We start from the raw sequence: 10,000 nt of genomic DNA, 5'->3' as shown, positions 1-10,000 counted from the left end.
ATCCCACCCTTCCGACATCCGCCATTGCTCAGCTAAGCCACGAACACCCACACATGTCCTACACAGGGGTGCACCCAACATCACAATACTGCCTCCTGTCACAGTACACAAACAATGGCAGGAATGAAAGACACAGATCTGCCACAACCTTGGAATCGGAGCGCCGCCTGTCATGAGCCACAAGTGCATCCTGACGTGACAAATCGGATGATCCCGCAGGCATGCACTTACGATAATCACTATCAACGAACCTGCCGCCCCCTCCCCCCCCAAAATACACCTTTCCCTACAACGTGTACCTTAACCTAAGCTATATTGTACCTTAACCTAAGCGATATTGTACCTTAACCTAAGGTATATCGTACCTTAACCTAACCTACATTGCGCCTTCACCTAACCTACGTTGTACCTTAACCTAACCTACGTTGTACCTTAACCTAACCTACGTTGTACCTTAACCTAACCTACGTTGTACCTTAACCTAACCTACGTTGTACCTTAACCTAACCTACGTTGTACCTTAACCTAACCTACGTTGTACCTTAACCTAACCTACGTTGTACCTTAACCTAACCTATGTTGTACCTTAACCTAACCTACGTTGTACCTTAACCTAACCTACGTTGTGCCTTAACCTAACCTACGTTGTGCCTTAACCTAACCTACGTTGTGCCTTAACCTAACCTACGTTGTGTCTTAACCTAACCTACGTTGTGCCTTAACCTAACCTACGTTGTGCCTTAACCTAACCTACGTTGTGCCTTAACCTAACCTACGTTGTGCCTTAACCTAACCTATGTTGTGCCTTAACCTAACCTATGTTGTGCCTTAACCTAACCTATGTTGTGCCTTAACCTAACCTATGTTGTGCCTTAACCTAACCTATGTTGTGCCTTAACCTAACCTATGTTGTGCCTTAACCTAACCTATGTTGTGCCTTAACCTAACCTATGTTGTGCCTTAACCTAACCTATGTTGTGCCTTAACCTAACCTATGTTGTGCCTTAACCTAACCTATGTTGTGCCTTAACCTAACCTATGTTGTGCCTTAACCTAACCTATGTTGTGCCTTAACCTAACCTACGTTGTGCCTTAACCTAACCTACGTTGTGCCTTAACCTAACCTACGTTGTGCCTTAACCTAACCTACGTTGTGCCTTAACCTAACCTACGTTGTGCCTTAACCTAACCTACGTTGTGCCTTAACCTAACCTACGTTGTGCCTTAACCTAACCTACGTTGTGCCTTAACCTAACCTACGTTGTGCCTTAACCTAACCTACGTTGTGCCTTAACCTAACCTACGTTGTGCCTTAACCTAACCTACGTTGTGCCTTAACCTAACCTACGTTGTGCCTTAACCTAACCTATGTTGTGCCTTAACCTAACCTATGTTGTGCCTTAACCTAACCTATGTTGTGCCTTAACCTAACCTATGTTGTGCCTTAACCTAACCTATGTTGTGCCTTAACCTAACCTATGTTGTGCCTTAACCTAACCTATGTTGTGCCTTAACCTAACCTATGTTGTGCCTTAACCTAACCTATGTTGTGCCTTAACCTAACCTACGTTGTGCCTTAACCTAACCTACGTTGTGCCTTAACCTAACCTACGTTGTGCCTTAACCTAACCCATATTGTACCTTAACCTAACCCATATTGTACCTTAACCTAACCCATATTGTACCTTAACCTAACCCATATTGTACCTTAACCTAACCCATATTGTACCTTAACGTAACCTAATTTGTGCCTTAACGTAACCTAATTTGTGCCTTAACGTAACCTAATTTGTGCCTTAACGTAACCTAATTTGTGCCTTAACGTAACCTAATTTGTGCCTTAACGTAACCTAATTTGTGCCTTAACGTAACCTAATTTGTGCCTTAACGTAACCTAATTTGTGCCTTAACGTAACCTAATTTGTGCCTTAACGTAACCTAATTTGTGCCTTAACGTAACCTAATTTGTGCCTTAACGTAACCTAATTTGTGCCTTAACGTAACCTAATTTGTGCCTTAACGTAACCTAATTTGTGCCTTAACGTAACCCATGTTGTGCCTTAACGTAACCCATGTTGTGCCTTAACGTAACCCAATTTGTGCCTTAACGTAACCCATGTTGTGCCTTAACCTAACCTATATTGTGCCTCAACCTAACCTATATTGCGCCTTAACCTGACGCACGTTGTCGCTGGACCTGCTCTGTAATTGTTATGCAACTCGTTAAATTAGTGTAGTGTTGCCTAACCGCAACCCTCGCAATATAGTTCGCTATTCGCACTGCCCGGTCCCCTGTGTATCGCGTCATGTTAAACACCTTGCAGGTGTTGCTGACTTTCCACATGCTCCTGCTATACACTGTAATGTGGATAGCAGCAGGACGTACATGCCCCCCCCCCCTTCCCCCCTGCCTTCGCAAGCTGGTCGTTGAGAAGTTTGCATGTTCAATGCCCTTCGCATGCCGACGTACTCAGCCTACGTTGTGGTACGGCCTGTCACCTGTCCGCCGATGTACGCAAAACCCACAAACTGTACTGCACATTGGTCCGTATGTACTGAATGATACATCGTGGCACATGTGTGACCGTACGACGACTGCGCCTAGCAACGGCAGACCATACAGTCCAAATATTGTGCACGCAGCTACGTGTCGTCTCCCTATAAGAGCTGGATTGCAGTGTGGTACGCCATTCAGACGTGTGGGAGGAACGGACGCCCTGGATGGCGATCAGCATGAGCAGTCTGTTGATGTAGTGGAGCGTGTATTCGGACGTAGTCGTCTCTTCTCACACACCGTGATAGCATGTTGCACCGCGTTCCACATCTGCGACATCCTGCAGAGGCCGGCTGACAGTCGTTCGCGCAATGGACACCGCATACGTACGGGGGCTACCTTCCACGTGTTCTCGAGGCGTGCACATGTTGTTGCGTCTATGTGGGCAGACGTAGTGTGTTGTGACACCTGACACAGGCATGCAATACTCGTTGCAAATGGCGATGGACGTCTACGTTTGCTGGTGACGTTACGCAAATGAACAACAGGTAACCCGTTGTGGTGCGGTTGTTCTCGCTAGAGGTGAATCAGTGTTGGCGACGATCGGTCGAGCTATTAACCGGTTGTTTCAGGGATACCCACCATGCCCACGAACGTGAAAGGGGACCCACCATGCCCACGAACGCGAAAGGGGATCTGGGTGTGAGGCGATACGCGGCGGTGGCTGGGTGGGACCGTCCCCGGCCGGTGAGGGGGGGCCGCCCGGCGTGCTGGCAGCGCGGTGCGTGGGCGCACGCGCTACAGCCGGCTGGTGGGGGCGGCCAGTGGCAGGCGCGCCGGCCGACGGACGCGGCAGGCGGCGCAGCTGCGCGCCGGCGCCCCCTGCTCGCGGCGCCTTGCGGCCAAAGTAGGTCCTCGCGGGCCCGGTGCGAAGCGCGGTGGCCATCTGCAGTGTGCTGGTCCGATTGAGGACTGTGTGCGCTGAGGATGCGCCGCCGCCCGGCGCTCGGCGCCGCGACGCCGTCTGCTGCTCGGTCGCCCCAGCGGTTCTCGCAGGTGGTTTGTATCGCAGCTGTGCGGACGTGTTGGCGCGTGCGCTGTGCTGGGAGAGTTCGCTTCGGCACCCAAGTGGGGCTTTTGTCCTTCTGTGGCGCTGGCGTTGGAGCTGCCGGTCACCGTAGGTGGCGCGTGTTGTCTCCCGCCGGCAATGCCACGACAGCACGCTCCCGGGCCTCTGTCGGCAGCGGCAAGCTCAGTTGGGAGCACGGGTGGTCGCACCTAAAGCGTCTACTCGCCTAACTCCGGGCGATTGCGCCTCTCTCGAACCCGACCAAGTACTTAGGACGGCGCTGCGCGCCGCCGGGACCTGAGAGGGTTTCGAGGTGTGTTGTGCAGGGGAGCTCAGCCTCCTCCTGTTTGCAGAATAATTGAGCGGACGCTTGCGTGTTCGCGCGGGCCCCCGGGACACACTCCCGGGCGGCCGGCTGCTCAGCTCTAGTTGACGCAGCTCCCTGGTTGATCCTGCCAGTAGTCATATGCTTGTCTCAAAGATTAAGCCATGCATGTCTCAGTACAAGCCGCATTAAGGTGAAACCGCGAATGGCTCATTAAATCAGTTATGGTTCCTTAGATCGTACCCACGTTACTTGGATAACTGTGGTAATTCTAGAGCTAATACATGCAAACAGAGTCCCGACCAGAGATGGAAGGGACGCTTTTATTAGATCAAAACCAATCGGTCGGCTCGTCCGGTCCGTTTGCCTTGGTGACTCTGAATAACTTTGGGCTGATCGCACGGTCCTCGTACCGGCGACGCATCTTTCAAATGTCTGCCTTATCAACTGTCGATGGTAGGTTCTGCGCCTACCATGGTTGTAACGGGTAACGGGGAATCAGGGTTCGATTCCGGAGAGGGAGCCTGAGAAACGGCTACCACATCCAAGGAAGGCAGCAGGCGCGCAAATTACCCACTCCCGGCACGGGGAGGTAGTGACGAAAAATAACGATACGGGACTCATCCGAGGCCCCGTAATCGGAATGAGTACACTTTAAATCCTTTAACGAGTATCTATTGGAGGGCAAGTCTGGTGCCAGCAGCCGCGGTAATTCCAGCTCCAATAGCGTATATTAAAGTTGTTGCGGTTAAAAAGCTCGTAGTTGGATTTGTGTCCCACGCTGTTGGTTCACCGCCCGTCGGTGTTTAACTGGCATGTATCGTGGGACGTCCTGCCGGTGGGGCGAGCCGAAGGCGTGCGACCGCCTCGTGCGTGCTCGTGCGTCCCGAGGCGGACCCCGTTGAAATCCTACCAGGGTGCTCTTTATTGAGTGTCTCGGTGGGCCGGCACGTTTACTTTGAACAAATTAGAGTGCTTAAAGCAGGCAAGCCCGCCTGAATACTGTGTGCATGGAATAATGGAATAGGACCTCGGTTCTATTTTGTTGGTTTTCGGAACCCGAGGTAATGATTAATAGGGACAGGCGGGGGCATTCGTATTGCGACGTTAGAGGTGAAATTCTTGGATCGTCGCAAGACGAACAGAAGCGAAAGCATTTGCCAAGTATGTTTTCATTAATCAAGAACGAAAGTTAGAGGTTCGAAGGCGATCAGATACCGCCCTAGTTCTAACCATAAACGATGCCAGCCAGCGATCCGCCGCAGTTCCTCCGATGACTCGGCGGGCAGCCTCCGGGAAACCAAAGCTTTTGGGTTCCGGGGGAAGTATGGTTGCAAAGCTGAAACTTAAAGGAATTGACGGAAGGGCACCACCAGGAGTGGAGCCTGCGGCTTAATTTGACTCAACACGGGAAACCTCACCAGGCCCGGACACCGGAAGGATTGACAGATTGATAGCTCTTTCTTGATTCGGTGGGTGGTGGTGCATGGCCGTTCTTAGTTGGTGGAGCGATTTGTCTGGTTAATTCCGATAACGAACGAGACTCTAGCCTGCTAACTAGTCGCGTGACATCCTTCGTGCTGTCAGCGATTACTTTTCTTCTTAGAGGGACAGGCGGCTTCTAGCCGCACGAGATTGAGCAATAACGGGTCTGTGATGCCCTTAGATGTTCTGGGCCGCACGCGCGCTACACTGAAGGAATCAGCGTGTCTTCCTAGGCCGAAAGGTCGGGGTAACCCGCTGAACCTCCTTCGTGCTAGGGATTGGGGCTTGCAATTGTTCCCCATGAACGAGGAATTCCCAGTAAGCGCGAGTCATAAGCTCGCGTTGATTACGTCCCTGCCCTTTGTACACACCGCCCGTCGCTACTACCGATTGAATGATTTAGTGAGGTCTTCGGACTGGTACGCGGCATTGACTCTGTCGTTGCCGATGCTACCGGAAAGATGACCAAACTTGATCATTTAGAGGAAGTAAAAGTCGTAACAAGGTTTCCGTAGGTGAACCTGCGGAAGGATCATTACCGACTAGACTGCATGTCTTTCGATGTGCGTGTCGTGTCGCGCAACACGCAGCTACCTGTACGGCTCGCAGTAGCCGTGCGCCGCGTGCGGAACCACGCGTTCGTCTCAAAACTAACGGCAATGTTGTGTGGTACGAGCGCTGAAGCGCTGGAGCGGCTGGCCTGCGGCACCTGGCGCCTGGCGCCGGTTTTGAATGACTTTCGCCCGACTGCCTGTCCGCTCCGGTGTGGAGCCGTACGACGCCCATCGGCCGTGAGGCCGTTGGACACTGAACGCTGGAACAGGGCCGCCACACGCCTCAGTCCCGCCTATGCAACTGTCTCGAAAGAGATGGTGGAAACTATGAAAAGATCACCCAGGACGGTGGATCACTCGGCTCGTGGGTCGATGAAGAACGCAGCAAATTGCGCGTCGACATGTGAACTGCAGGACACATGAACATCGACGTTTCGAACGCACATTGCGGTCCATGGATTCCGTTCCCGGGCCACGTCTGGCTGAGGGTCGGCTACGTATACTGAAGCGCGCGGCGTTTGCCCCGCTTCGCAGACCTGGGAGTGTCGTGGCCGCCTGTGGGGCCGGCCGCGTCTCCTTAAACGTGCGATGCGCGCCCGTCGCCTGGCGGTTCGCATACCGGTACTTACTCGGTAGCGTGCACAGCCGGCTGGCGGTGTGGCGTGCGACACCTCGTACAACGACCTCAGAGCAGGCGAGACTACCCGCTGAATTTAAGCATATTACTAAGCGGAGGAAAAGAAACTAACAAGGATTCCCCCAGTAGCGGCGAGCGAACAGGGAAGAGTCCAGCACCGAACCCCGCAGGCTGCCGCCTGTCGTGGCATGTGGTGTTTGGGAGGGTCCACTACCCCGACGCCTCGCGCCGAGCCCAAGTCCAACTTGAATGAGGCCACGGCCCGTAGAGGGTGCCAGGCCCGTAGCGGCCGGTGCGAGCGTCGGCGGGACCTCTCCTTCGAGTCGGGTTGCTTGAGAGTGCAGCTCCAAGTGGGTGGTAAACTCCATCTGAGACTAAATATGACCACGAGACCGATAGCGAACAAGTACCGTGAGGGAAAGTTGAAAAGAACTTTGAAGAGAGAGTTCAAAAGTACGTGAAACCGTTCTGGGGTAAACGTGAGAAGTCCGAAAGGTCGAACGGGTGAGATTCACGCCCATCCGGCCACTGGCCTCCGCCCTCGGCAGATGGGGCCGGCCGCCCGCGCGGAGCAATTCGCGGCGGGGTCGTGTCCGGTTGCCTTTCCACTCGCCGCGGGGCGGGGCCGTTCCGGTGTGCGGTGGGCCGCACTTCTCCCCTAGTAGGACGTCGCGACCCGCTGGGTGCCGGCCTACGGCCCGGGTGCGCAGCCTGTCCTTCCGCGGGCCTCGGTTCGCGTCTGTTGGGCAGAGCCCCGGTGTCCTGGCTGGCTGCCCGGCGGTATATCTGGAGGAGTCGATTCGCCCCTTTGGGCGCTCGGGCTCCCGGCAAGCGCGCGCGGTTCTTCCCGGATGACGGACCTACCTGGCCCGGCCCCGGACCCGCGCCGCTGTTGGCTCGGGATGCTCTCGGGCGGAATAATCGCTCCCGTCAGCGGCGCTTCAGCTTTGGACAATTTCACGACCCGTCTTGAAACACGGACCAAGGAGTCTAACATGTGCGCGAGTCATTGGGCTGTACGAAACCTAAAGGCGTAATGAAAGTGAAGGTCTCGCCTTGCGCGGGCCGAGGGAGGATGGGGCTTCCCCGCCCTTCACGGGGCGGCGGCCTCCGCACTCCCGGGGCGTCTCGTCCTCATTGCGAGGTGAGGCGCACCTAGAGCGTACACGTTGGGACCCGAAAGATGGTGAACTATGCCTGGCCAGGACGAAGTCAGGGGAAACCCTGATGGAGGTCCGTAGCGATTCTGACGTGCAAATCGATCGTCGGAGCTGGGTATAGGGGCGAAAGACTAATCGAACCATCTAGTAGCTGGTTCCCTCCGAAGTTTCCCTCAGGATAGCTGGTGCTCGTACGAGTCTCATCCGGTAAAGCGAATGATTAGAGGCCTTGGGGCCGAAACGACCTCAACCTATTCTCAAACTTTAAATGGGTGAGATCTCCGGCTTGCTTGATATGCTGAAGCCGCGAGCAAACGACTCGGATCGGAGTGCCAAGTGGGCCACTTTTGGTAAGCAGAACTGGCGCTGTGGGATGAACCAAACGCCGAGTTAAGGCGCCCGAATCGACGCTCATGGGAAACCATGAAAGGCGTTGGTTGCTTAAGACAGCAGGACGGTGGCCATGGAAGTCGGAATCCGCTAAGGAGTGTGTAACAACTCACCTGCCGAAGCAACTAGCCCTGAAAATGGATGGCGCTGAAGCGTCGTGCCTATACTCGGCCGTCAGTCTGGCAGTCATGGCCGGTCCTTGCGGCCGGCCGCGAAGCCCTGACGAGTAGGAGGGTCGCGGCGGTGGGCGCAGAAGGGTCTGGGCGTGAGCCTGCCTGGAGCCGCCGTCGGTGCAGATCTTGGTGGTAGTAGCAAATACTCCAGCGAGGCCCTGGAGGGCTGACGCGGAGAAGGGTTTCGTGTGAACAGCCGTTGCACACGAGTCAGTCGATCCTAAGCCCTAGGAGAAATCCGATGTTGATGGGGGCCGTCATAGCATGATGCGCTTTGTGCTGGCCCCCGTTGGGCGAAAGGGAATCCGGTTCCTATTCCGGAACCCGGCAGCGGAACCGATACAAGTCGGGCCCCTCTTTTAGAGATGCTCGTCGGGGTAACCCAAAAGGACCCGGAGACGCCGTCGGGAGATCGGGGAAGAGTTTTCTTTTCTGCATGAGCGTTCGAGTTCCCTGGAATCCTCTAGCAGGGAGATAGGGTTTGGAACGCGAAGAGCACCGCAGTTGCGGCGGTGTCCCGATCTTCCCCTCGGACCTTGAAAATCCGGGAGAGGGCCACGTGGAGGTGTCGCGCCGGTTCGTACCCATATCCGCAGCAGGTCTCCAAGGTGAAGAGCCTCTAGTCGATAGAATAATGTAGGTAAGGGAAGTCGGCAAATTGGATCCGTAACTTCGGGATAAGGATTGGCTCTGAGGATCGGGGCGTGTCGGGCTTGGTCGGGAAGTGGGTCAGCGCTAACGTGCCGGGCCTGGGCGAGGTGAGTGCCGTAGGGGTGCCGGTAAGTGCGGGCGTTTAGCGCGGGCGTGGTCTGCTCTCGCCGTTGGTCGGCCTCGTGCTGGCCGGCGGTGCAGGATGCGCGCGCCTGCGCGGCGTTCGCGCCCCGGTGCTTCAACCTGCGTGCAGGATCCGAGCTCGGTCCCGTGCCTTGGCCTCCCACGGATCTTCCTTGCTGCGAGGCCGCGTCCGCCTTAGCGTGCTCCTCCGGGGGCGCGCGGGTGCGCGGATTCTCTTCGGCCGCCATTCAACGATCAACTCAGAACTGGCACGGACTGGGGGAATCCGACTGTCTAATTAAAACAAAGCATTGCGATGGCCCTAGCGGGTGTTGACGCAATGTGATTTCTGCCCAGTGCTCTGAATGTCAACGTGAAGAAATTCAAGCAAGCGCGGGTAAACGGCGGGAGTAACTATGACTGCCCACAAGCAGCTTGTCCGCCAGTTCATGGAGGCGCTTGAGATCGGTCGGGGGGAAGAGCCGGCGTCCCGCCGGGGAGCAGCGAGCCCGCTGCCTGACGCGGGCGAGGCCGCTGCGCCGCCCGTCGACGCAGCCGAGGACTTCGCGGCCGACACCACCGGGCCGCCGCCGGAGGGGCCGACTGACGCCGCCATCTGGGAGCATCTGGCGGGGCTACCTGCTTCCGCCCAGCGTTTCTCTGCCCTGGATCGAGTCATAGGTCTGGGGCGGGGCACGCCGCCCGATGTCATCCTGGGCATGCTCCCGGATGCCCTTGCGTCGGTCGGGTCCAGAGGGGAGAGATCGATCACCAGGACACAGCGGCCGCGCCAACCATCGAAGCGGTCGCCTGCCGCGCCGCCGACGCAGAAGCGCAAGCGGCGCCGCTGGGAATACGCGAGAACGCAGGATGCCTTCCGACGGTCGCGTGCACGTTGCGTGCGCGGCCTCTTGGATGGCACCCTGCTCCAGCCGCCAC

The 10,000-nt window shown here is 55.9% G+C and overlaps 2 non-coding genes and 1 pseudogene across 2 annotated transcripts; all 3 read left to right on the top strand.

Moving 5' to 3' along the window:
- Positions 1–4,002: 4,002 nt before the first annotated feature.
- LOC126430844 (small subunit ribosomal RNA) lies at positions 4,003–5,911 on the top strand. The gene has a single exon (XR_007577361.1). It is a non-coding gene; the product is annotated as a small subunit ribosomal RNA (ribosomal RNA).
- Positions 5,912–6,264: 353 nt separating this feature from the next.
- LOC126430852 (5.8S ribosomal RNA) lies at positions 6,265–6,419 on the top strand. The gene has a single exon (XR_007577366.1). It is a non-coding gene; the product is annotated as a 5.8S ribosomal RNA (ribosomal RNA).
- Positions 6,420–6,607: 188 nt separating this feature from the next.
- Positions 6,608–10,000, top strand: part of LOC126430849 (large subunit ribosomal RNA) — a 7,296-nt pseudogene continuing 3,903 nt past the window's right edge.

Source organism: Schistocerca serialis, unplaced genomic scaffold (genome assembly GCF_023864345.2).
Source record: "Schistocerca serialis cubense isolate TAMUIC-IGC-003099 unplaced genomic scaffold, iqSchSeri2.2 HiC_scaffold_1061, whole genome shotgun sequence".
Taxonomy (NCBI): Eukaryota; Metazoa; Arthropoda; class Insecta; order Orthoptera; family Acrididae; genus Schistocerca; species Schistocerca serialis.
This window is presented reverse-complemented; position numbering and strand designations above follow the sequence as displayed.